Raw genomic sequence first — 26,639 nt, forward strand, 5'->3', positions numbered from 1 at the left:
ATTCAAAATGTGACAGATACTGTGTGCAGGCCTAAGGGGTTAGCTTTGCTTTGCAGTTGGTTGCCTGCCAGATACAGCTATCCCCTTTAAGGATGATCTTCAGAGCCTGTCAGTGGCACTCTTCAATTATCCTGAATGAGCGCAAGGCTCTCCCTCAAGACCTGAGCATGCTACTCCCCCATGCCAACACAGTTGGGAAGCTAAGGGCTGGGAATCTACCTGGTGTTTCCCAGCCCAGGTACCACTGTGGAGCACCAGCCATTCTCCAGGCCTGAATTCTTCCTTTATTATAAAGTACTTTAAGACCCAACCTGCAGTTGTGTTTCATTAAACTCTCCTTTGTCAGTACTGGTGGCTGATCCTAATCATACAACCTAGCAATGGGAGTTCACACTTGGACACATCTATCCTACCTTTTCCCTTCTTTCCACTCCATGTGGGTTCTTTCTGGGCACCCAGGCCTCACTCTCCACTGTGGGTTGTCCTTCATACTTGTGTGAAGTGTGTGTGAAACAACCCCTAGTGTGATGGAGAATTCTGACTGGTAGCACTTTGCACTGTAAATAAATACAAAAGTTACATCCTTGGAGAATCAAGGAATATATTAGTTCCCACACTCAGGCCTCAAGCACATATCTAACTTTAAGCACGTAAGTGTAAGTCGTCCCACCATGGCACAACATGGGAGTTAAGTCTTAAAGTTACACACAAGCTTAGGTGCTTTTGCTGGATTGGGGCCTCGGTCCATGAGGAGAGGTATCTCAAATTGCCTCCACCAGTGATTGCCAGGTAATGATGTGCACTAACCACACTCAGCCCACCTCCTCTAAAGTTAAAATTGTTAAAAAGCTGGAGGCTGGGGGATGGGACATTTACATGGCATAAGGACCCTGTGTCGGGGGACTGATGATGATAACCTGTTAGCCTGTTATATTTTCAAAAGTGAAAGGTTTGTTTCTGGAGGCTGAGTGAAGCCCCAGATCAAAGTAGGAGAGTAGAGGGTTAGGTTTCATAGACAAGCCATGGCAGGTTAAATGCCTTTACTTCTGCAGAAAGATAGACAAACCAGATCACCCTTGGGAAGCCCGACCCCCAGTGGGGGACAGATTAGCAACGCCACTGGTATATTTACACACTTGGAAGGAGTGAGCGCCAGTCAGTGACTGTATCTAAGGTTGGGCTTGTGTGGTGCTGCAGTGAAGAGGCTTCTCCATGTTCAAAGGAGAAAGGTCAGGTCTAGATAAACAGTACGTGGTCCCAGTAGCTTTAGTCCCCATCACAGAATCACTGAGGTGGTAAGAAAAACTTTAACAGCTGCAGTGCTGCTTTTAAACCTAACAGTAAAGGATGGGTCAGGAGGTCACTGCTTCAGTGCCCCTGGGAAGGAGAGAACTTTTTCCTGGAATCCTTTGAAAACCTTAACTAAATTAGCGTGACTGTATTTGCTAAATGCTTGAGAAATCCAGATGGCTCAGGTCACAGGCTTCCCTATAAGCAGAGACACCGATAACTGTTTGCATTCCCATACCCAGCGACATAAGTAATGGTGCTACTTCCTGGGACGATTATATACTGTATATATAAAATAGTAGCCAATACATGTGAAAAATAAACATTGGTGGTACTTGGAGTTTCGTCTGATATCCCCTTCTCTACTCCTTCCTTTTTTTCTTTCCCTTCACCTTCGCTTCTTCATCTCACCTCCTTTTCCACTATCTCTCCTTTTGCCCTCTTCTACCTCTACTCTGCCCTATGTCGCACAGCTCAGTTCACTGCTGGTGGTGGGACTGGGACATCAGTGGGGAGTTCTAATAAAGATAGACAAGAGCCTGAATCAAAGCTCTAAATCCAAATAACCCCCTCACCTGCAAACTTTGCAGGTGGGAAGTCCTGAAACCTAGATCTAATTTTTTATTAAATATTAGTATTAGTATTTGCTGTCTCCTTTCCTTGTAATGGGATGAACCAAAGCTGATCCAAACTTCTGAGGTGTTTATTCACAATATGTTTAGGATTTGGCCGCTCAGGTCCGTCCCCTAACTGGTATTTCAGGTAAATAGCTGATGCAATGGATTAGTAGATGATTAAACCAGTGGCAATCTCAGAGTGCTACTTATTACACAAAAATGTGGTCATACTGTTCCCTCTTCCCCAGTTCCCTTTACTCTGTTTCATTTATCTACTGGGTCTTGATTTTGAGCTCTGTGTGTCAGGGACTGTTTGTAAAGCACTTGGTGCAATTGAGCCAATGATCCTTGGCTGGGGCCCCAGGTAGTGGTGTAATGCAATAAATATTAACAACATGATAGGAGTGGAGGGGGAAGACAGCTACATATGGCAATGTCAGCTGTTGTTATTATTGATACAGCTCCATAGGTACAAGATGCTGTACAAACACATAAGAAGATCAGGGTCTCAATATCGGAGGCCTCTTACACTGTAAAGATCTGATCCTGCAAGATGCTGCTGAGCTCCCTCAGTTCACATTCAAGTCACATGAAATGCTCAGGCTGCCCTGAAGTACCCCCGAGGGATGGGAGAACTCACACAGCTTTAGAATCTTGAAATTCTGTCCTTAGACAAGAACATAACCTGGTGGAGAAAGGCAGAACTAGAACCAAAGGCTGGGAGTTAAGGCCAGGCAAATTCAAGTTAGAAATAATGCACAAAGTTTTTAATAGGGAAGGTGATTGACCATCGGAACAAATGACCTGGAGATGTGGTGAATTCTCCATCTGTTGAAGTCTTCATATCAAGACTGGATGATTCTCTGGCAAATGGGCTTCTGCCAAACACAAGTTATTGGGCTCAATACAAGGGTCACAGGGTGAAATTCTCTGGTCTGTGTTGTTCAGGAGATCAGACTAGCTGATCATTCTGGTCCCTTCTGGTCTTAAAATCTTTGACTCTGAGACCTGACCTCTGTTTGGCTCTCACAAATTACAGCTTCCCAGCTGCTTTGATGTTGTATTACTTTTTATTTTTCATTCCTCTGGTTGTCCTGGAAACAGAGCAAGAAATACTTTTAAACAAGGTCACTTACTTTCAAGGTGGCATCTTTCACAGCACACTCTGCTGCTTAGTTAAACAAAACATAATGGTTTTAAATTAAATTTCTCTTCGGGGAGGGGAGAACAGTTTTCATTTAGGGGGAAAGCTGGTTTTGAGAAACATGAAAAATGTCACCAGACTTCAAACTTTCTAAAAGTTCTAACAATTCCATGAAGCCTAAGTCCTCAATGAGTCCTCTCTATCCAATTACAGGGCAAGGTGAAGGAGGTTAGCATTGGAAGGCAGGTGAAACAAATTGATTCGAAGGAGGAAAGGAAGCCAAATCCTTGTTTCGTTGAAGGCAATGGGAGTTTTGTTAAGGACTTAGGAAGGATGGATGAGGAACTGGAGTGGTTCTTGGGAGTTCAGGTATAAGTTCCTGGCTCTGCCACAGATTTCTTGTATAACCTTAAGCATGCCATTTAATCTCGCTGTACATCGTATGTAAAGTGGGGATGATAATATCTGTCTAGCCTATTTAGGTTGTAAACTCTTTGGAGCAGGGACTGTCTTGCTTTATGAAAGTATAGCACCTCGTACAATGGGGCCCTGATCTTGGTTGGAGCCTCTCTAGGTGATACTGCAATGCTAATAATAATGAGAATGACGTCAGTGGCACCAGGTTTTGTCTTGTGCAGAAATATGACTTTTTTGTGGTCACTGGATCCTCAGTTAAGTCAATCAAAATTACAAGACCTTTATTGCACATCTGTAGAGCACTGGTTTTTAAACTGCACGATTAACATCCTAACTGGTGTAGCTTCTCTGTGGAAATAACGTAATTCAGATCAATGTGGGGAAAATTATAGTAGAGCGGCACTTTACAGATGACTAGGAGCTTGTTTGATTAATGTACAGGTTTAAACAGAAAAGCCACTCTGTTTCTGACCTGGTCGCTAGCTGGATGGTGGGTGAATCAGAATTTGGGCCATGTGGTCAATCCTTCATGCCACGGGCTGTGCGCGGTGTGGTGGCAGGATGCTCAGCCTCCACTGGGAGCAATAGGAGGTGTCTGACACTGCTGACAAAGAACCCAGGGGTAGCAGGGTTGTGTTACAGAAGAAGGCATATCCAGTTCTCCTCATATAGAAAGACGAGTCAGCTCACTGCATGGCCTTTCAGTGTGGGGAATAATTGGGAAAATGTAAGAGCCCATCTGTCCTAATGAAAAACAAAACTGCTTAGACTGTCGGTCTTTCATCAGTTGAGACTGAGCCGATCACAACACGTCTTCCAATCTTCTCTCGCTCTGGCCATCCTTCACCATGCTTGTCCATATCTCCTTGTTAGGAAGTCATCCCACCTTTTTGGAGGCCGACGGCATGGCCGTTTCTGTTCTCGCAGATACCACTCGGATATAGCTGCGGTCCATCTGTTGTCCCGGAGTCGGGCCACATGTCCCACCCACCGCATTTTGCTGAGCCTGCTTTCAACAACAACGTCTCGCACTCCAGACTGCTGGCTAATTATTTCATTGGGGATGTGATTGCGGAGCGAAATGCCCAGAAATATTCGTTCCATCGCCCTCTGTGTGACAAACAGTTGATGTTCTTCAATCTTTGTCAGCGACCATGTTTCGCTGCCATATAACATTGCTGGAAGCATGGTCGAGTTAAAAAGATTCGCACAAGTTGTTTTGCTGATCTTTCCTTGGAGGATGTCCTTGATGTCATTGAATGCGCACCATCCAGCTTTTTTTCTGCGTGACAATTTGCCTTTCTGATCGTGGCGCATATTGACTTCCTGGCCCAAATAAACGTATTTATCAACCTCTTGGATCTGCTCTCCTCCAAGAGTAATTTGGGTTCTTGGCAGAACATCTGATCTCATGTATTTTGTTTTTGACCGGTTCATTTTTAATCCGACTTGACTACTTTTCGCGTTCAGTTATTTAAGCATTCTCTCAAGCTGGGCTGTATTTTTGGCTATCAGCACAATATCATCTGCAAACCTGAGATGGTTTAGCCGCTCGCCGTTGATATTAATCCCATCTTTCAAGTTTGCGTGTCGAAAAACCAATTCAAGACAGGCTGTGAATAGTTTTGGTGAAAGTGTATCTCCTCGTTTCACACCTTTCTCGATGGGGATTCGGAGGGGAGTATTGAACAGCAATATGTCTGTGCTGCAGCCAGAGTTTGCTTCCTTTAGTAATGTGATATATTTCGCGCTGATGCCCTGTTCTGAAAGAGCTTCAAGAACAGTGTTAGTCTCTACGCTGTCGAACGCCTTCTCATAATTCACAAAGGCAATGCACAAAGGGAACTAGTTTTCCCTTGAACGCTCTAGTAGTTGGTTTAGAGTGAAGATGTGGTCTATTCTGCTGTAATTCCTTCGAAAGCCGGCCTGCTCTCTAGGTTGCTGTTCATCCAGGTTTCGCGACAGTTGATTTGTTATTATTTTAGTGAACAACTTATAGATATGCAAAAGCAGGCAGATCGGGCGCTAGTTCTTTAGATTTTCTCGATCGCCTTTCTTATGCAGCAAGATGGTATTGGACTCTTTCCAACTGGACGGTATCTTCTGGCTGAACCTTTGGGCGAGAGCTTTCCAAACTTTCTGACCTCCCTCCTTAAGCACTTCTGCTGTCAGACCGTCCTTGCCTGGAGCCTTCCCCTCTTTCATTTGATGGACTGCGTGACGGACTTCGCTGATGAGAACCGGGAGTATGTGTTCATTGGTTTGTTGAAGTGATGGCATTGGGACATCTATACGGGATGCAAACAGCTGGGTGTAGAAATCCCTGCAAATTGTCTCCATCTCTGTTCGATCAGTTACTGATTTTCCGTCCCTGTTCTCCAAAGCTGATAATGATGACCTGTACAATGCCAGTTCCTGTTTGAATTTTTCAAGACTTTTACGATCTTCAGCAGCCTTTAGGAGCTTTTCGGTTCGAAATTTCTCGAAGTCTTCCTTCAACTTCATTCGTATGAGCTTGCAGAGAAGGGAGTACTCAAGCCTGTCACTGCCATTTCTTTTCATTTTCCTCCTCTTCTCCAATAAAGTCTTTGTATTCTCCAAGATTCTTCCGCTAGCTCTTCTTGGTCTTTCACGCTCAGCTGATTTCACACAACGTTTCAGTCTCTTACTGAAGTTCTCATAATCGTCATCGCAGTCGTCCAGGAGGCTCCAATCTTCCCTAGAAATGTTTTCCTTCAGGATTGCCTCGTTGAAAGCTACCAGTTGGTGCCTTCTGTTCACCATACACAGCGCCTTTTTCTCCACCTTCACAGTGACTGTGAGTCTGGCTCTCAGTAGGCGATGAGCGCTACCGATATTGAATGATGGCACTACTGAAATATTCTGCACGATGCGTTGTCTATCAATCAGAAAGTACTTTCTGAAAAACAAAACAGCATGTGTTATTCCTGCCACTTCTTGTCCAGTGATGCCAATCAGGGCCCTGATCTCCAGCAAAGTCAGCAGAACTGAAACTTTTAAACTGGGCAGAGCTTACGGTGAGGCTTCAGTAGGTCAGGCGCCAATTCCTCAGATACTGTGGTGCTCAAATGACTCCAAAAAGCCTATAAATAAAGACATTAACCATGGATTCACAGCATGGCCCACAGTGAAACAAAACGGATCAGTCCTCGAGGGTACCGAGCAGCTGTGTAACATTGTGGTTACCTGGGTTATACTTCCCAGATTGCACTTGTCTGCCTTTAAGGCAGCCTGTCACACACTTACATGGTATGGTTTATTTATTGCAAGACCCAAGGTCGCCCATCCTCACTTCTGGTGTCAGGTTACAGCTCTTAGGTGGGCTTCTCTTCATGGAGAAATTTCACCCCAACATAGTACATGACCTCTTAGGCTGAGAAAGTGATTCTTTTTGTCTGTTGATGCAAATGCTTCTTTGGGAACACTTGGATTCTAGTATTTCCTATCTTTTCTAGGGCGGGAAAACCTCCTCTTGAGAACATGCCCTTTCATGTGCTGAGCCAGGAAGCCAGTGTGCTGTGTAATTTCTCTGCAGTACATGAAATATAGCTGCTGAGTCAGGAAAGAACTGTGACTCAGAAACTCCAGGAGCATCAGCAGGTCAAGAGGTATACTCCCAAGGTAAGGAAAAATCCTCTATAAGAGGAAAAAAGGAATGAATAGTGCAGTGTGCATTATATAAACAGGGCACCCTACTCAAAACTGAAATATAAGCTCCAGCTCCTTCACCAGGCTGCACTGGTTGGTTGGTCAAGAGGCAATAGACACATTTAGTGATAAACTTTGGGCACTGCAGAGAGCCTGATTTTTCACAAGTACTGAGCATACACTGCACCACTTGCGATCAGAGGGTGCTGAAGCTGCTTAGCACATCCTGAAAATCAGACCCACAGTGCTTAATTGTAGAGTTGGGTGAGAAGTGGTTTTTTTCCCCATGGAAAACTTCAATTTTGGCAGAAATTCAAATTCCAAAATATTTGCTTTGGAAATACTGGTGTGGTGACTCATGGAGACTGTAGTTCGGGTGCCTCCAACTCCCATTCTCCTTTATAGACAGGGATCCCGCATTGTTGGACTACATCTCCCATGATGCACTGTGGTCTCCACAGTTGGAGAAGGGAGGCAGTCCATCATGGGAGTCCCTAGCCATGGTGCATTATGGGAGATATAGTCTGGCCATGTCTATAGACCTCTGTTGGTATAACTACGTAGCTCAGGGGTGTGAAAGATTCACATCCCTGAGCGATGTAGTTATGCCGACCTAGCCCCCTGGGTAGACAGCGCTATGTCAAGGGGAGAGTTTCATCAGTTGCACCAGTGCAGCTGCACCTACTGTAGCACTGTACATGAGGACAAGCCCTGAGTACCTTTCCCAGGCCTGTGGAAGAGCTCTGCGTATCTCAAAAGCTTGTCTCACCAACAGAAGTTGGTCCAATTAAAGATATGACCTCACCCACCTTGTCTCTCCAAAATAGTTGTTGAACATAAAGACAGTGGTAAATACAGTTAACATTTGAAACCCGTCTCAGTGGATAGTCTCAATAACACATCTGCTTCCAAGTTCAGTGGAATCGCTCATATGCGTAGAGGTACTCATGTGCATAAATGTTCATAGGATTGGGGACTAAAGGACCATTTTGATCCTGAAACTGGTATGTTTTTATTTTATGGATCCTATAAGGTATCACACTGACCTCCTTTAGATTTTAAATCTCTTTTGGTTCTTGTTTGTTTTTTGTTTTTTTTTAAAATTGAAGAAGTCTACCATACCTCAGACCATTTAGTTTGGTTCTGATCAAAATCGTCCAAGTGAGTCCAAACAAAAACCAAGATATAAATCTTATCAGAATAGTCTTTTTTGTGTGTGGGGGGAGGCGGACGAGGCGGATACACTTCTGTTTCTTCTAGATTGTAAACTCTCCAGGGCAGTGGACTGTCTTATACTGTGACAGATGCGTTATCTGCTCTTCACAAATAATGAATAATAATAAATAGTAATCCAAAACAACAACAAAATTAATTAAAAAAATCAATTAAAGCTGCTGGGTGACAGGAATATACTAACCTATTGCATCACTTACAAACCCCAAGGGACACTGTAAGTCTGACACAGCTCACCCAACAAGATACAAAGTATTCTAGCCAAGTATAAAGCAATACATATGTAAGTATAATAATGTAATGCAGCCCAACAGTCCTGTAACCCGTCGCAGAACAACCGCCACAATAACTAGGATCCAGCGTGAATACTATCCTTTCGCCAGTAATCTCAAAATAGAAACGCACCACAAAAACCTTTCGGAGAATAGAAAAACACATAGAAAGTGTATATGTTCCAGTTAATGACACACGACCCCAGATTCTCTGTTGAACTCCACGCCCTTTGCACTTCTCAGGTGTCACAGATGGAACTTCTGTCAGTTGTAAATAGCCAGTGGAGAATTCCCCTTGTGGAATTCCCCCTGCTGCTGTAAAGCTCCTGAGGTAGCTGTCCCCCACTGTCCAGCAAGGGATGGGGAAGGGGAAGGATGTGTCAGAGATGCTTCATAATGCTATGCTGGTCCTCCGCTCGCTGCTCTAACAAATGCTGGCAGGGTGGCACAGAATCAGAGTGCTGGCAATTAACTCCGACGCTTCCCCAGCAGCAAATTGTTGGCCCACAATAGAGAATCCAGCCCATGCTGTTTAGTAACAAAGGGCCTGGTCCATCCCTGCATTTCTCTAATGTCATACTGGTGTTATTCCATTGCAGTTGTACCAAAATAAAGTAATTTAGTGGCGAATCAAATGCAAAGTATCTTTGGCGCAGGGTGGGGGGAGATGAGTTTTGGATTATTTTTTGTAATCTATTGTTTGCTAAAATCAGATAATGAATTTGGCACTGTACCTTTCCTGGAGATTTAACAATCTTGGATCCCAAAGCTGCAAAGACTTAGTCATGCTTCATGTTAAACATGTGACAGTAATCTCATCAAAACCACTGACTTTGATGAGATGATTCAGATGCTTAATACTAAGCATGTGCACATAAGCCTTGGCAGGATCAGGGCCTAACAGATACATAGAGGATCAGAGTCTGATACACTTGCACCCATTGAGTAGTACCTTACTCTCAAGTAGCTCCATTGATTTGTGGAATCAGGTATGAATCCCCAGGAGGAAGCGGTTCAGAATCTGGCCCACGGAGAAGATATTTAGATTGTAGGTAGATATTCTATGTAGATACTGATATTTATGTTGTGGGCCTCATGGAAGAAATGGGTCTTCTGAGTGAGAAAATGGTGAGGAGAAACTATAACATCCACAGCACCAGGGACCTTCTAAACACTACTATAGCCCTTCACCTTGCTGGGAGGCACCTGTATGTTCCCAAACCTCCTTTTCTCCTCGTATCATGTTTGTTAAGTTTGTAGTGGGTAGACTGCAAAATACCTGAAATGAAGGGCCTGCCCCACAGTCCTTTAGTCAGGTCTCAGATCTTTTAAAGCTCTAATCCTTAACGGCTTTGGCAGATGATTGGAGTTTAGAAAACATCACGTAGGCACATTTCATTCCAGGCAGTTCCTCTCTAAACAGAGATTATTTTCTCAAACCCCATGTAGATCTCTGCGAAGAAAGGTGACAGTTTTATGGCACAGCCCTATCGTTGGAAAAACACAGGCTTTTAATTATTTTTATGAAGCAAGTTTATCTTGCTGTGCTTGATAGTAACTCCCTGTTGGCTTTTTTACTCAGTAATAATCCAAATCAACATGCTGTAGGGATTTCCCTTAAAATTCACAGACTAAAGTCTGTAATTAAGGAATCTGGAATCTTATAAGCCGCTGTGATATGATCAGAATGACGTTTTGTAACCCTGGTTTGTGGAACATTTGAGCTGCTTCTCTGAACAGTGCTGATAGAAAACTTTCCCATATGCCTACATGAGCCATGTGGAGTCTGAACAATCTAAAACTAGCTCACTCTCACATTGAGATAATTCTCAGCTGATCATGGGCCCAGTCCTGCAATCTTTGAGTACAAACTGCTTTGATACAGAGAGGGGAGGATGAAGGAAGAAGTTGAATAAAAATATATGGCCTGGTTCTGCACTACTGAAGTCAATGCAATTTTAAAATCGACAAAGAAATGCTTTGTCCACGCAAATAGCCTGTGGAACTCATTGTCACAAGATGTCATTGCTCCCAAGAGCGTAACAGGATTTCAAAAAGGATTGGATATTTTTATGGATAAAAAGAACATCCAGAGTTGTAGTAGCAAGGCTGAAAAAGAGAGTTTGGGAGGGATATAAATCAGTCAGTTTATGGGCACAAGCCAGCCCCTCAACTATGGAGTTTAGGAGAAAACTTTGTTTGAAGACAGATTATGCTATAACCACCTACTGGAGGGTTTCTTACACTTTCCTCTGAAGCAGCTGGTACAGGCCACTGGCAGAGACAGAATACTTGTCTAGATAGAGTCATTCAAATCCTGTACGGCAATTCCTGTGCTCATATTGGAAGTCTTCCAACTGACTTAAAAGTAAGCAGCACGGGACCCATAAGGACTCCAGGTGCACTTGGTGAAAGTACCAGCTGATTAGCTGGCAGCAGCTCAAATGGTGTAACAGGTTGTTTTCTTACAGGTGCAGCTTGGATTACAGCAGAGCACTCCCCCCTTGTGTGGTCATATCAGCTTCAATTACTGTGTCACCTGGTTGCCAATGAGGCCCTGAGCTTGAGTTCTCTGTGTGTGTATTATCTCTGCCATTGTCCTAGAGCTGCTTTGTTTAAAGAACCATTAACCTTTTATGGCCTTGAAGGATCTGAACCGTGGGATTTCTTTAGGCTTTTAAAAAGTTACTATTATTAGTCAATGAAAGTGGATGGCCAGCAATACTGTGACATAGAAAGCAGAGGAAGATTCACCAGGAGTAAAACATCAGAGAATATTTCTTGACTTTGAAATGCTAACTGAGGAGATTTATGGTTACACTGCAGGACTGGGCCCTTGATACTAGCACTGCATAGATTTAGCATTGGAGGAGAAGAAGGTGGCCTCATAATTGATTTCTGTACTTAGCTGTAAGTGGGTGCTGAGTTTTAGTTCCAAAACAACTGGTCTATAATACTAACTTTGAAAAGTGAAATAAACCTTCAGCACTTTGTAATGAACAACAGCATTGTATTCACATTGCTCTTTATGTATTGTTTTAACGGAGGAGCTGGTGTGCCACTTAACTTTGACTAGAAAGGGATTTGTTTTTTAAATTGAAATGTGGTGTGCTCATAAAAGGTGCTAGCTTTACAGCCCTGGAAGCTGAGGAAGTTTTAAGCAGTGTTGTAGCCTTGTCAGTCCCAGATATTAGAGAGACAAGGTAGGTGAGGTAATGTCTTTTATTGGACCAACTTCTTCTGGTGAGAGAGACAAGCTTTTGAGCTTACATGGAGCTCTCTTAAGCCTTCACGAAGCAGTTGGTAGTGCAACGGCAAACTGCTTTGTCTGCGACAGGAAACTGGAATGGTCAGTTTGTACTTGGAAACCGTAAAGTGGCCCAGGTTTGCTGTGGTTCACAAACATAGTCTGAATTTTCAGTTTTGGAGTGAAACCCAGAAGTAGGGGAATGTGGGCTGGTCTAGGATTTCTTTATGGTTCCACATAGCTCTTCTCAACCCTCCCCCCCATCCCCTGAGGTGGGAGATGAGGTGGAACAAAGGCCCTGCAATGAACAAATAACAGGAGGTGATTTAAGATATGTAGGATAAATAACGCTTTCCATGACAGGTCAGTATTTTTTCTATTAACTTTTTATTAAACTTTAAAATACACAGAAAAACAAACATTATAAATGGTATATAAACTTCTCATAATGTATTAACCATGTGCTAGCTAACCTTAGCTATACATTAAACATTTCAGTACATATATAATATGAATGGCTAAAATCATATTAGCATAGGACTTGAAGGGACCTCGAGAGGTCATCTAGTCCAGTCCCCTGCACTCATGGCAGGGCTAAGTATTGTTTAGACCAGGGGTAAGCAAGCTGATTTGCAGTGGCACTCACACTGCCCGGGTCCTGGCCACCAATCTGGGGGGCTCTGCATTCTTAAACATTTTAAAAACCTTATTTACTTTACATACAAAAATAGTTTAGTTATATATTATAGACTTATAGAAAGAGACCTTCTAAAAACATTAAAATGTATTACTGGCACACGAAACCTTAAATTAGAGTGAATAAATGAAGAGTTGGCACACTACTTCTGAAAGGTTACCAACCCCTGATTTAGACCATCCTTGACATCCTTGTCTAGACTGCTCTTAAAAATCTCCAATGATGGAGATTCCACAACCTCCCTAAATGTATTCCAGGACAGGACGTTTTTCCTAATGTCCAACCTAGACAGCTCTTGCTGCAATTTAAGCCCATTGCTTCTTATCCTATCTTCAGAGTTTAAGGAGAACAATTTTTCTCCATCCTCCTTGTAACAAGCTTTTATGTACTTGAAAACTTTTATGATGTCCCCTCTCAGTCTTCTCTTCTCCAGACTAAACAAACCCAATTTTTTCAATCTTCCCTTGGAGGTCATGTTTTCTAGACCTTTAATCATTTTTGTTGCTCTTCTCTGGACTTTCTCCAATTTGCCCACATCTTTCCTGAAATGTGGCACCCAGAACTGGACATACTACTACTGTTGAGGCCTAATCAGCGTGGAGTAGAGTGGAAGAATTACTTCTCATGTCTTGCTTACAACACTCCTGCTCATACATCCCAGAAGGATGTTTGCTTTTTGTAGCAACAGTCACACTATTGACTCATATTTAGCTTGTGGTCCACTATGCCCCCCAGATCCCTTTCCACAGTACTCTTTCCTAGGTAGTCATTTCCCATTTTGTCTGTTTGCAATGGATTGTTCCTTCCTAAGTGGAGGACTTTGTATTTGTCCTTATTGAATTTCATCCTATTTACTTCACACTGTTTCTCCAGTTTGTCCAGATCATTTTGACCAGTTTGATATGAATCAGTTATTTGTATTACACAATTTACAGTTTGTTTATAAAGAAAAATTATTAAGATAACAAAAGAATAGAAGCAAAATTCAGAGGAGGGGGATAGAGATGAGGAGGGGACAGGTCAGAATTTCTGATAAGAACATACAAATGGCCACAGTGGGTCAGAGCAGTGGTCCACCTATCTAGCCCAGCAGTCAGAGGCTAGGGACACCCAGAGCATGGGGTTGCGTCCCTGACCATTTTGTCTAATAACCATTGTTGGGCCAGTCCTCCATGAACTTATCTAGTTCTTTTTTGAACCCAGCTATACTTTTGGCCTTCACAACATCCCCTGGCGACGAGTTTTACAGGTTGACTCTGCATATTATGTGAAGAAATACTTCCTTATCTTTGTTTTAAACCTGCTGCCTATTCGTTTTATTGTGTGACCCATGGTTCTTGTGTTATGAGAAGGAGTAAATAACACTTTTTCTCCACACCATTCATATTTTTTAAGACCTTTATCATCTCTCCCCTTAGTCATCTCTTTTAAAAGATTGGGAATTTTCAACTTGGAAATCTCTCCTCATATGGGAGATGTTCCATCCCCCTAATAATTTTTGCTGCCCTTCTCTGTATTCAATTCAAGATGGGACAACCAGAACTGCACTCAGGATTCATATGTGGCTGTCCCATGGATTATTATAGAGGCATTATGATACACTGTTTATGATATATCCTTTTTCTAATGGTCCCTAACCTTGTGAGGTTTTTGACTGCCACTGCACATGTAGCAGATGTTTGCAGAGAACTATCCACACAGTGCCTCCAAGATCTATTTCTTGAGTGGTAACAGTTGATTTAGACCCCCATGATTTTGTATGTATAGTTAGGATTATGTTTTTCAACATGCACTTACAAGCATTGAATTCCATCTGCCATTTTGTTGCTCAGCCACCCAGTTTTGTGAGATCCCTTTGTAACGCTTGGCAATTTGCTTTGGATTTAGCTATTTGAGTAATTTTGTATCATCCGCACATTTTGCCATGGGTGACAATGGTAATGGTGGGAAAGAGACTTTCTCAATGGAAGGCCACCCGTTGACTTGAGGGGAATGCAGATCAGCCCCCCGCCCAGATTTGAGTGTAGAAAAGTAAGACATTTGAAAAGTGCAGGAGGGGACCTTAAAATCCCAGGCTTTTTTTAGTGAGGGGACTAAGCCACAGGATAAGGAATAGGATCTGGATTTGGAACACCCCAGAGCTTGGATCTGTGGCTTTTTGGGGAGTGGGGGGGGGCTTTTAAAGATAGGGGCATGTGGCCAAAATTGGAGTGGGGTGGGAATTTGACCCAGCGAGTGGGGGTGGGGGGGGTGCTCAGCTGAGGGGCTGGCTGAGGAGTCTGGGCCAGCAGCATAAGCCCCCGGCTTTACACAGATCCCTGCCCACACCTGCGAGCCCTGGCAGGGCAGGGGGCGGGGCCGGGCCGGGCCGGGGGGCGGGGCCGCGCCGTGCAGAGGGAGGCTGCAGGTTGCTCAGACCTTGGCAGCGAGGAGTTGCTGCTGGAGACGCCGCCGCCGCCGCCTGGGCTCCGGCGATCGCCGCTGACGCGCGTCGGGAGAGGATCGGGCCGCTGCCCCCCGCCACCGCGGCTTGGAGGCGCCGGAAGAGGATCGGGCCCGAGCTCCCCGCAAACAAGTTTGCAAAGGGGAGCGGAGAGCAGCCGCAGCCGCCTGAGCTGTGTGTGTGTGTGCGCGCGGGGAGGAGGCGCTGCTCCTGCGGGCTGGGTGAGGTGCTCTGCCAAGAGGATTTGCTTTGCTGCGTCTGTCCCGGCTTCTGGGAGAGGAAATTCAGCCAGGTAGGTGCAGCTGCTGCTCGGCGATCGGTGCCCCCGCTCGCCTCCCTGCTTTCCTGTCCTGTCTCCCCCGCCAGGGCGCAGCCCACATCCACCCAGCGTCCCTCCTTTGCCTCCGGCCCCTTCGTGCAATGACTGTCCCTCTGCTTTCTCCTGTGGCCCCCTGGCAACCTGCTCCATTATTTTCTCCTCCCCGGAGGAAACCTCCTTTAGCTCTTTCTTTCTTTAAAATACTTTATGTTTAAAAAAAAAATTCTCTGTGGGCTTTTCACCTGGCCTGCCTTCTTGTGTGCGGCTCATTCCGCTCCCCACATGCCACTCTTTGAGGTCTAAGTCCCGTTTCATCTCCTGGACTGTTTTTAGATGGAAGTGCAGCCTGCTGTGAAATCAGATTATCTGGAGTTTCTGGTTTATTCTTCTTAAGGCAGAGGAGAGAGGGACACGGCTTGGGGGTGGGGTGGTGGAGGAGGAAATTCATTTATTCTTCTATAAGTACTAAAAAGTTCTCAGCCTAGCCTAAGAAGAGCTTTAAATACAATCAGTGTTGAAATTAAAGCCCAGGGTGGGAATTAAGACATCAACAACAGCCACCCACCCACATTTAATGCAGTGGATTGTCTGTCTGAAGCGATTTGCATGTGGCATAATCAGCTGCGGCTCAGAGACATGGATGCTACACCTTGTGTTTGGCTCACATGTATTTAACCTTTTACTTGCTGTCTAGCCAGCTGTGTGCTCCCCCCGCCAGTCACTCAGGGTTGATGCGTGAATAGAAGATTGTACCATTGGCAGACCTAACAAATGAATAATTCCATTGTATGTGCTGGCTCTGTGCCCCAAGACAGCCAATTGTCACTATCTCTGACATTCAGGAGATTTTGTGCCACCCCGGAATGGGTACAAGTGGCACCGGTTGCCGCAGGTTTAGCTTTTGTTGTGTAGGTAATTGTATTTACCCTCTCTTGGGCAACAGGATTTTCAGTTGTCTCACAGCTAGTTGTTAAGATAAAACCAATACCGTTTTATGACATAACTTCTGCATGGAGGGTTTAAACACTTCTTATGTGCCTTAAGTGGACCTGTTGTGGTTTTTGGTGAACGACAGATCTCTTTTCCTTCCGTTACTATTTCACTCCAATGCCAGAGAGAGCAGTAATAGCAGAAATATTGGGGAGAAGGTGAGACCAGTGCAGCCTAATACAGGTACTGTAAAATCTGCAGTGAGAGGTGAAATGGCCCCCTGAAGCTGTATCCATTTACCTTCTTCAATGGCTCTTTCCATTAAGCCACACTACAGCATGCCATTGTACCTGTTCTACGAGCCCTGCTATGGGGCTTGTCCTGATTCCCTTCTATTCTGCTCCTTATTGTCCCAGGCAGTCCCCTGGGTTCTGATCCCAGTTCTGACGCTGACTCGCTCGATGACTGTTGACAAATCCTTTGACGTACGTGGGCAAATACAAAGTAAAGCACAGTGGAAGGACTAATCTGAATTACTCCTGCACCTTGTATTCTAAATTAATTGTAACCCCTCAGGAGGAGAACCAGGGTGTCAGTGTGGACAACTCAATGAGAACTTCTGTTTAGCATGCAGTTGCAGTAAAAAAATAAAAGCAAACAATGTCAGACTGCAGAAGAAATGGACTAGAAAATAAAATTGCAAATATTATTATTTTAATATAGAAACCAATGGTACTCCTTGCTCTGTAAATTTGCCACAAGATATCCCTGATAACAAGAGCTTAGACTTTTAAGTCACTTATATGAACAAGAACTTCCATAGTCCTACCTTCTTTGCCTCAGTCTTTGTCTGTCAAATGGGCATAATACTGAGCTATTTCCCAGGTTGCTAGTTAGATTCTAATTAACATTTGTAAAGTGCTCTTGATTTTCCCAGATGAAAGGTGCTATAGAAATGTAAAAGCTTTGTTCATCATCCATCTGACTATGGGCTCTCCAGACCCTTTATCCACACCCATGATCACACTGTCTGATCTTAGTCTGAACAATAACCTACGTTTCAGTAGCTCTGTCCCAGTTTTGAAAAAGTTCATATTTTGGTGTGGTTTATCATATAATTGAGGGTGTTTTTTAAACCATTGCCATTGCCAATTTAATGGGTTTAACTTATGCTTAAGATGAAGACCTGACATGTCAGGTGTCCAAAAGTGAGTATTAAAGTGGTTGGTCTGCTAGGCACTTATAAAAGCTTTTGGGGAGGAAGAATAGCCTTGTGGTTATGGTACTAGATTAGGACTCAGCAGATCTGGGTTAATTGCTGGCTCTGCCACAGATGCCCTGTATGACATTGAGCAAGACGCTTAATCTGTCTATGCCTCAGATCCACCGTATGTAAAATCAGAATAATAATGCTGCTTTTCTTCATTCTTTTTGTCTGGCTGATCTATTTAGATTGTAAATTCTTTGGGGCAGGGACAGTCTTTTACTATGTACAGCAGGTAGAACAATGGGGTTAATTACTATCATAACACAAAAACCCTGATCCTGGAAAACGGTTACGTCTGTGTTTAACTGTACTACCTTGAGTAGTTCTGTAAAGCTAAGCACGTAAGTCCTTGTAGGGTCCTAATAATAGTCACTAATGTGTGTAGATCCTAGTAGAAATACTTTTGCTTTATGAAATTAATATCTTTATATGTTTCCTTCAGTCTTTCATCTTAAATGAATAAACAAACTCAAACTGATCATAAATCTTTACTGGTAGATAAGCAGGTGTAATATTCTGTGGTAGTGCCCAGTGGCAACAATAAGGATGTGCTAGGTGCTGTACAAACATGCAGTAAAACACTGTCCTCTCCAGAAAGCTTGCATTGTAATTTAATTTAGGAATGTGAAGTAGGTGAGTTAGTTTCTGTGTCCCCGCTGCATTGCACTTCCCTGAAAATAAGAAATAGGTGGTACCTGCTGGGATTAGCCTTGGGCACTTGAGAAATAAATTGGGAGCAGTCAGTCCCTCCAGAGAAATGGTAGGTTTTCATTTTATTTGAAAATTCAAGTGGGCAGAGTATAAATGCGCAAATGCCATTATTTTTTTCCTTTGAAGTGAAATAACCTCTTAGCGAGGCCAGCTTCACTGGTGTTATAAAAAAAAAAAAAAAGGGGGTGGGGGGTGGGGGGGGGGAGAAAAGATCCAAATCCTGAGATCCCGTGATTTGTTTGTCAGCTTCAGGCGCAGTAATGCAGCTCCCATAAAAATTGAAATCTTTTAATGACAGCTCAGGATAAAACGACTTGGTGAGCTGTGCAAACTGTCCTAGCCATGACCCTCCTGGCATTGGCAAGGTTCTAAGCCCATTTACCATCTGCACAGCAGTGGCAAAAGCTACTCTCAAAAATGCATCCGATGAAGTGAACTGTAGCTCACGAAAGCTTATGCTCAAATAAATTGGTTAGTCTCTAAGGTGCCACAAGTACTCCTTTTCTTTTTGCGGATACAGACTAACACGGCTGCTACTCTAAAAGCTACTTTGTGCTTGTCCTTGTGCTGTTTAATGTTATGAGCCAGCTTAGGCTCCCCCCCCCCCCCCCAGTGCAGCTGGACTTGAATTGGAGCAGCAAAGGCATGTGGGATGAATAAAAAATCATTTTAGGTTTGTCTGTGTCATCTTGAGTGATGATATTCTATTATAAATGATAAATCCCTTAAACACTGCACATGAGTTCAAGTGGAAGCACTGTATTTTTGTCTGTCTTGGAGGCTTTAGTTGGAGCACCAGAGTGCTATCAGTCTGATGTAGGAGGGTTCCAGCTGGGTGCTGGAATGATCTCCATACAGCATCTCCATCTCTACAGTAACAGAGATGAAAAATTCCCTGTTTGAGCTGGGTGCCGGGCTGGGCTGTTGTGGGGGCCACCCTGAGTTGAGCAGAGGATGGGCTTGCTGGCTGGTGGAAGGCATGTTCGGCAGGGGGGGTGGATGAACTGAAGCTGGCATGGCCGGAGTAGCCCTAGAAAAAGGCTGGTGTCTTCTATATGATCCTTTTCCTGTTACTGCCTGTTCAAGGAAAGGTGTAAGCATTGAGGTTTCTCCAAATCTCTCAAGTACACATTGCCTAGGAGGAGCTCTTGGGACCAGAGAGAGTCTTGAGTGGGGGCGAAGTTTAATAGAAATTGGCCAGTGTCCGTGTTTGCATCATTCCGATTCTTTCCTTCTGCACAGTATGATTACGCTCATCATGTTTTTTCATCCTTAGTCCATAACATGTTTCAATAGGAATAAACTTGCCTTTTAATTTCCCTTGCCTTGTGACTGTTGCTTATAGTTACAAAAAACAGCGGTAGGCTGGTGGGGGAAGGAGCTGCCCTTTGATAGGATACTGTTATAGGGACATAGAGGAGGCCACTTAGCCTTGAGCACTTCACTGGAACAAAGTAAGTGTGTTTGGCAGCATAAACAAGCTCAGTTATCACCTGCTAGAAGTAACCACCAGTATCCTTGCTCTGGTCAGTTTGGGGAGCTGGTTTTAACTCTGGTTCATTGTCCGTGCAATAGTGTTAGAGACAGGGCAGTTCTACAGTACAGAATTAAATCAGTATAACTAGGTCGCTTGGGGGGTGAAAGATCCACTCTCCGAAGTGACAAAGTTATACTGATCTAAGCGCTGGTGTAGACAGCACTCTGTCACCAGAAGAGCTTCTCCCGCTGACAGAGCTACCACCTCTCGCGGAGGTGGATTAACTATACTGACGGGAGAGCTCTCTTCTGTTGGCATAGAGCATCTTCATTAAAGCACTACAGTGGTGCCGATGAAATGTAGACCTGCCTGGAGCAGCTGATCCTCAGAGGCACTGAGAACTCCACTTCCCTTAACTGCCATTTGAATTTTGGGTGCTGGCACTTCTGAGAATCAAGCTTATAGTGTGGTGTTTGGAGTGAGGTGGGAAGGAGAGTGATTGATAGCATGTCCCAAAAGGGTGGGAAGGACTTATCAGAAATGAGTTTGCATGGATACAGTTGGGGAGGGAGAAGGATGTACTGAAGGTTTTGATGTGTTCATGGAAATGATCCAAAGAGGCATCTCTGACAAGATGTAACTTTCACCACTCCCTCTGATAACACAGCAGACTCCTAGCACGAATGCTACAGGATTCTGTGATGCCAGTAAGCTCTGGGATAAGAGAACTTTGGTGGTCCTAGTGTGGTAACCTCTGAAGAAAATTGTTTGTGCAGTCATAACTTGCAGTGGCTTGACACCTTGAGCTGTCAGCAGAGGAACACTGGGTTGTGCACACTTCCATTCATGTTTCCTCCTTGTTCCAGGAAAATTCAAGTCACCGTACTTGGAATCCTCAGTGGGGTACTGGGGATGTCCCTAAAGAAGGCTACACACAGTCACTTGTACAAGGAAAATGGGGGCTGGATGGAAATTGTGTGTGCGTGTATCTTGAAAGCTTTATTGGACGGGTATGGAGGGTAGAAGGTTCTCTCTTAAACCCACTTGCCCTGGTTATGTAGCAGTGTTTCTCATCCCATTAATGAAAAGGCATGACTCCCAGAGGGTAGGGGTGTGCAGGGCAATTTTGTAAGACATGGTGGGAGGCCTCAGATTTCACTTATTTGAAGACCTTTTGCCTGCTGGAATTCCAGGAATCCTTCACTGTGCTTTGCAGTGCTGCTCTCTCTGTCACAGATATCATGGGCTCCTCTGGGATGTCTTTAAAATAACCCCTGTCTTATCTCTGAGCATATCATCTTGTTGACCTTTCAGCTGCCTTTTTTTTTTTTTTTTTTGGTAAGTGTAGGTTTTACTAAAATCTTTTTTCCTCCCTTATTAACAAATTTATGTGAAACTAGCCCTACTTACTAATTGGATGCCTTGAGCCCATGCTTAACATGACTGAGAGAATTGAGGCTTCCTTACCAACTGTAAATACACTTCAGTCCTGCCCTGTGCTTCCCTTGTATGTCTTGTGCATGGGGAAGAGGAGTGAGTGGTTGTTCAGAACGGACACACAATGTTCATGTATGTGGAGACTGAAGATTTAAATCCAGATCTCCAGGCAAATAGCAACCCACAGCTCCTCCTAAGTCCTAAGAAATGTATATGTTCCTAAATATCTGCAGATGGCTTGGGTAAAAAAAACTTGCAATATGAAAATCTACTGCAGAACTTGCTGGTTGTGTCCAAATCTTCTGGCAATTGGCTCTGGCTACCTGGCACAATGGATCCAGCACAGTATTTGATTGAATGATCTGAGGATGCAGTGCCCAGTGCTCTTTCGGTTATGTTGTTCTGCCTCCTTTTGGTTTAGCACAATGAACTTCAGAGTCTCGGATGTGACATGCAAAGGCCTTAGATGACCAGATAGCAGACTGAGTTCACTTTTTAGCATTAAGTTCCATTTTTCTGCTGTTCTTGGTATTTTTATTCTGCATTGTTGTTCTGATTTTCCCCATTGCCTCTGGGCTTATCTACACTAGGAAGTTTTGCAACGTAACTATAGCAGCATAGTTAGTGGAAATCCTTCCCTAGCATAGAGGCAATTCTACCAGTATAAAAGTATTTCTACAAGGATATCTTATGCTGGTTCAGAAAACAAAATAGGCTTTAATGATGTAAACCATCTATTATGTACTGGTAGAACTGCGGGCACGCTAGGGGCTGTACCTGTATAATTATCTTTTGGTTTTTTGGGTTTTTTTTAAAAAGCATGCAACTTTGTGAACCCTCCTATCTGTGTTTAAACTTGGCTTATATTGCTTGAACTTGCTTCTATAAATCATGAGGGCAAACTAAGCCAATACAAGTGTGTCCATACGCTGCAAGCTTGTGTGTAGACAGGATCACCTTACAGGTGCAGCTAAACCCTTTTAACAGTGTCTACACAAGGGTCTCTGCTGGTTCCCTGAAACTTGTGTGTGCAGATTAGCCCTACAGGGACCTGTTGGCCCTGGTTCCAAATGTTCTTGGGAGTAGTTAGTTCCACAATGGGTGATTGTAGCAGGCTGACCGTGTTTGCTTGAAACACCCCACCCTCTTAGCAGGTATTGATTGTGCTAGGTTCTGCTGAGTCACTGAGGTAGGTGGCTCACTCCCCCATCTTGACAGAAGGGAGGTGGCAGTGGCTTCTTGAGGGAGAGGAAAAACTAACTCAAGATTCTTAAACGACTAGTGGTTTTTGGGTGCCTCAAATTTTAGGTTCCCCACTTAAAGGACCTGGATTTCAGAAAGTGCTGAAAATCAGGTCCCTTTCAAGAACCTCAGACTAGGCACCCAAAATAGGTGCAACCAAGCTTGGAGAGAAATCTGGAGCTGAGCTTTGTTTAAAATAATTGACACCATGAGGTCAAACACTCAAGAAGGTGGTGGGGGGTGAGTGTTTGACCCTAGGCAGTGTGTAGACTTCCCTTTAGAACAAGCTGGGAAAGGCACCTGCTCGTGGTGACCTAATAGCCTCTCACATTACTTAATGTTAGCTTTGCTAGGATGATGACAATCACCCCACTGCCTAGTATCTGGCTCTGAACTTGGCTTCTTCATGCTACAACACCTGAGTCACGTGGTAATGATGTACAAGTTCCAAGCTGGTGACACGTTTCAGATACTTAAGTAGGCACAGCCTACAATAACTGGAGATAGATAGGCGATTGAGTTTCCTTGAAATAACAATTGAACAGATCGGGCTTCGATATGCACCATGTATAATACACAGGCACGCCTTGTGAGTCTTGCCTTCCTGAGAGCAGCTATGCATTTATATGCTGGGGAGTGTGTGTTTGCATGTGTCTGTTTTATAGTGTTCATTCTGATTTAGTCACTGTTAAATCACTGAGAAATTGCGGGGGAAGGGGGAGAAGTTAGAGACAGTAATCTTACAAAAGATCCATTTTCTTCATTCAGTATCTTACAGCTAGGTTAACTTAAAAAAAAGGTTCAGAAGAACATGGTTGGATCAGGGTAACCTGTGCAAGGTGGTAATGGTTAAAGCAACAGCCAGCCAGAAATATTCTGTATCTTGTGTGGAGTGGAAGTTAAGTTAGTGTGTCACCAGGAGTTATATGCATGGAAAGAGTCTCTTCCCCAAGCTTCCTAATCCCAGCCTAGACCATGGACTGGAAAATAGTTTTCCCAAGTCCTGGCCTTGCAGTGTAGGCTTATATTTTACCAGACTTGCCTTCTTCCTAAGACAAGTTGATGTTCTTACACTTGCTGTACAAAGCAACGTTGTAAGGGGAATTGGGGTGGGTGGGATGGGGGAACCCCAAGTTTGGGGGAAGTGGGGCAGGGGAATCCTGGGTTTGGCAGGGGAGCCCCCAGTCAGCAAAATGGCTAAGGGAGCCCAGCTGCTGGGGACAGGCTGAGGATGGGGGGGGAGGGATAGCTCAGTGGTTTGAGCGTTGGCCTGCTAAACCCAGGGTTGTGAGTTCAATCCTTGAGGGGGCCATTTAGGGACCTGGGGCAAAAATTGGGGATTGGTTCTGCTTTGAGCAGGGGGTTGGACTAGATGACCGCCTGAGGTCCCTTCCAACCCTGATATTCTATGAAACACTCCACGTGGTTCTCCGTAGGCGGGTGCTGAAGGAGTTAGATACTCAATGGGCCTGCTCAAGCAACCATTGACGTTAATGGGAATACTTCATTGATCAAGCCCAGTGTATTTACCTGTCTTTGGCCATTCTGGTTTTGAGTTGAAGGTGGGGGGGGGGGCGTGTGTGAAGTAAAATCTATTTGCATGCTATTGAGGGGAATATTGTCGCCACCTATTGAAGTGAAATGCTGGTGGGGAATCTGCTTCAGCTATGGAGACTTCTGCATAGCGCAGTCTGCTCTCTGCTCCACTGGCTACTTCCTGACTTGAATGTGTCTGACCGTTCTGCTACAGCACAGTAATGGGAGGAGAAAAGTATGTATATTTACTCTGTTTTAGCCTGTCTGGGTAGAGCAAATGCCTACAGGTGGGAGAACCAGACAAGCCTCCAGCTTGTACTTCTAGTTACCCAGAATCAGTATGTCAAGGAAGGTCTTCTAAGAACGCTTCCAGTGTTCTTGTTAGTCTAATTATTACTATAGGGACTTGTTTTCACCAACAGCTCCCTGGAGGTAGCAAGGGGCACAATGGGAAGTGTTTTGTCTTTGCTTGTGGCTGTTTGTGTCATATTGACTATTTCAAGTGGGGAGCTGGATAAAATACATCTGCCATCTCAAAGAATACACAGTTTAGTTTAGCTCCGTGGTATCTGCCATCACTTTTTGGTTTGTATTACAGTCAGGCCTAGCAATCCCAGCTAAGATGCGGGATCCATTGTGCTGGCACTGAGCAAACACATGGTAAGAGTCCCTTCCCCAAAGAGACAAGACAAAGGGTGCAGGACAGAGGCAAAGTGACTTGCCCAAGGTCACACAGCTGGTTAGTTGCAGAGCTGGGACCAGAACCCAAGTCTCCAGAGTTCCAGCCCCATGTCTCTTACCCACCGGACTATGGTGCTATACATCTGTACATGTTCATGTTGCATTTCATCCAGATTCTACAACAGGGACAGCTAAAGTTATCTGAAAGGTTTAGCTCCTTCCCCACTCTTAGCTGTATTCATTTATGTGATAATTGTTGCTATAATACTTATGTTTGACTTTTTTATATAGTCATAGGGCTCTTGAGTGCCTTTGAGTGTTTGTTGCTTACAGTAATTAACTTTGTTACTTTTTTTTTATTCGTTCCAGGTTTCTTTTTCTTGTACCTGTGTCCCCCTCCTTTGGACTTGTATAAATCTAGATCAAGGCCTTGCTCTTGTGACCTGAAGCCAGATCACTTGCTTTGACTGTTTGTTGTATCCACCCTTTGTCTCTTGTCTTGTAGTTAGGTTGTAACTCCTTGGGCAGGGACACTCTGTGTTCCCGGTTGGCAGACGCACTACCGTACTGTCCCTCATCAGGAATATCTGCCGCAGTGCTAGATTCTACCTGTACTGATGGTTTGCCCCAGGATAGCTACACTGTGGCCAAAATTCCTGTGGCAGCATGGCTCCCGTATCTTTCCCCAGAACTGACTCTACCATTACCTGTTTGGTTTTGGTCTAAGGGGGACAAAACTATATTATGAAACTGCTTTTAACTATACTTGAAATCTAGTCTGTTTCAAGAAGAACACCTGCCCCTTAGGCATCCTGTCAATCTTTTGGATTTGCAAACATATTTTCCTGTATTTTAAAGTGGCTTTTCTCTCCCTTCATACTGTGTGAAAGACCCGCAATGAACAGGGGAAACTGTGAAATTGACTGGCTACAGTGTGCTGTCAAATGCACAAAGTAAACTGAGAAATATTTTTTCTCTCATCACTTCCCATTACAGTAATTTTAGATGTTTAAACACAATCTTAGTTTACAAATATAATATGTATGACTTAAGTTGACGTCCCTTTATTGGGTATTTAATATCAACCTAGAGAGAGAAACAGTTTAAAAATAAATAAATAAATTTGGGGATAACATATTTTCAGAAGCTTCTGAGACTTAAAGTCCCAAATGCCTGTCACTTTTGAAAACAAGACTTGGGTTCCTAAGTCATTTGCCTCTGAAAATGTTACTCTAGATTTCTATATACCCCCAATTCATGCTATGGAGAGGAACTGTGAAGTACCACGCTCTAAACTGTTCTAGTATGGTGCGTATTACCTGGAAACTTTGTAAGCTAGCATCTGATGTAGTTCCACAGGTGTTTTAATGGCTCAGTGCCGACTTGTGCCAGCTGAGGTTCTGGCCCTGAGAACTTAAAATGCAACACCTACATATTGAGAAGGACTGGTTTGTCCGGTTCTGGAGAAACAGGTCTGTGTATAGCTAAGCTAGCATTCAGATGGGTCAGTCTTGCAGCCATAAATGTGAGGATTCTCTGTTTTAGCAAAACAGATTCTAAGATTACAAATGCAAGGTTAAAAAGTGCAGATAAATCAATGAAGCTGCAACAAACACAATCTTTGTTGCTTCCATTCAACTTCAAAACACCACCTTACTGTGAGACTGTGATTTGTATTCACTGATTGGAAGCTCTTTCTTTTGTACTGCAGCCCCCTTTTAACAGTTTATTTTTACAGGGCTGTTAACTGAAACTCAGATGCTGTTGTGGAGGGTGAGATAGCACCAGGCATTTTTGTGAAAGATAAGGGATTGAATTGCCTCACTGCAGATGTGGTGGGGTTTTAGCTGTTTAAAGAGCCCATTATGTACGTGTGTGTTCTGGTTAAGATTTATGCTACCTTTGGCTAATTAATCACATGTGAGATACTTTTGAAGTCTCTGTTTTCAGAGTACCCAAGTGTCTTTTATCAAAGGTTTCAACCTGGATTAATCCTAGGTCTCTTGTTTA

At 43.9% G+C, this 26,639-nt stretch overlaps 1 protein-coding gene across 4 annotated transcripts in view; it reads left to right on the forward strand.

Annotated features, from left to right (window-relative positions):
• Positions 1 to 26,639, forward strand: part of RASSF7 (Ras association domain family member 7) — a 122,806-nt gene that overhangs the window by 34,196 nt on the left and 61,971 nt on the right. Inside the window, exon 3 of one of the 4 annotated variants that reach the window (XM_074954742.1) lies at positions 6,945 to 7,110. The exons of 2 other annotated variants lie outside the window; for them this stretch is intronic. The gene's annotated coding sequence lies outside the window, so the exon portion shown is untranslated. Of the gene's footprint in view, positions 1 to 6,944; positions 7,111 to 14,998; positions 15,322 to 26,639 lie in introns of those variants that run through there. One more of the 4 variants, XM_074954741.1, reaches the window with a different exon arrangement.

The sequence above is a fragment of the Natator depressus genome, chromosome 6 (genome assembly GCF_965152275.1).
Source record: "Natator depressus isolate rNatDep1 chromosome 6, rNatDep2.hap1, whole genome shotgun sequence".
Taxonomy (NCBI): domain Eukaryota; kingdom Metazoa; phylum Chordata; order Testudines; family Cheloniidae; genus Natator; species Natator depressus.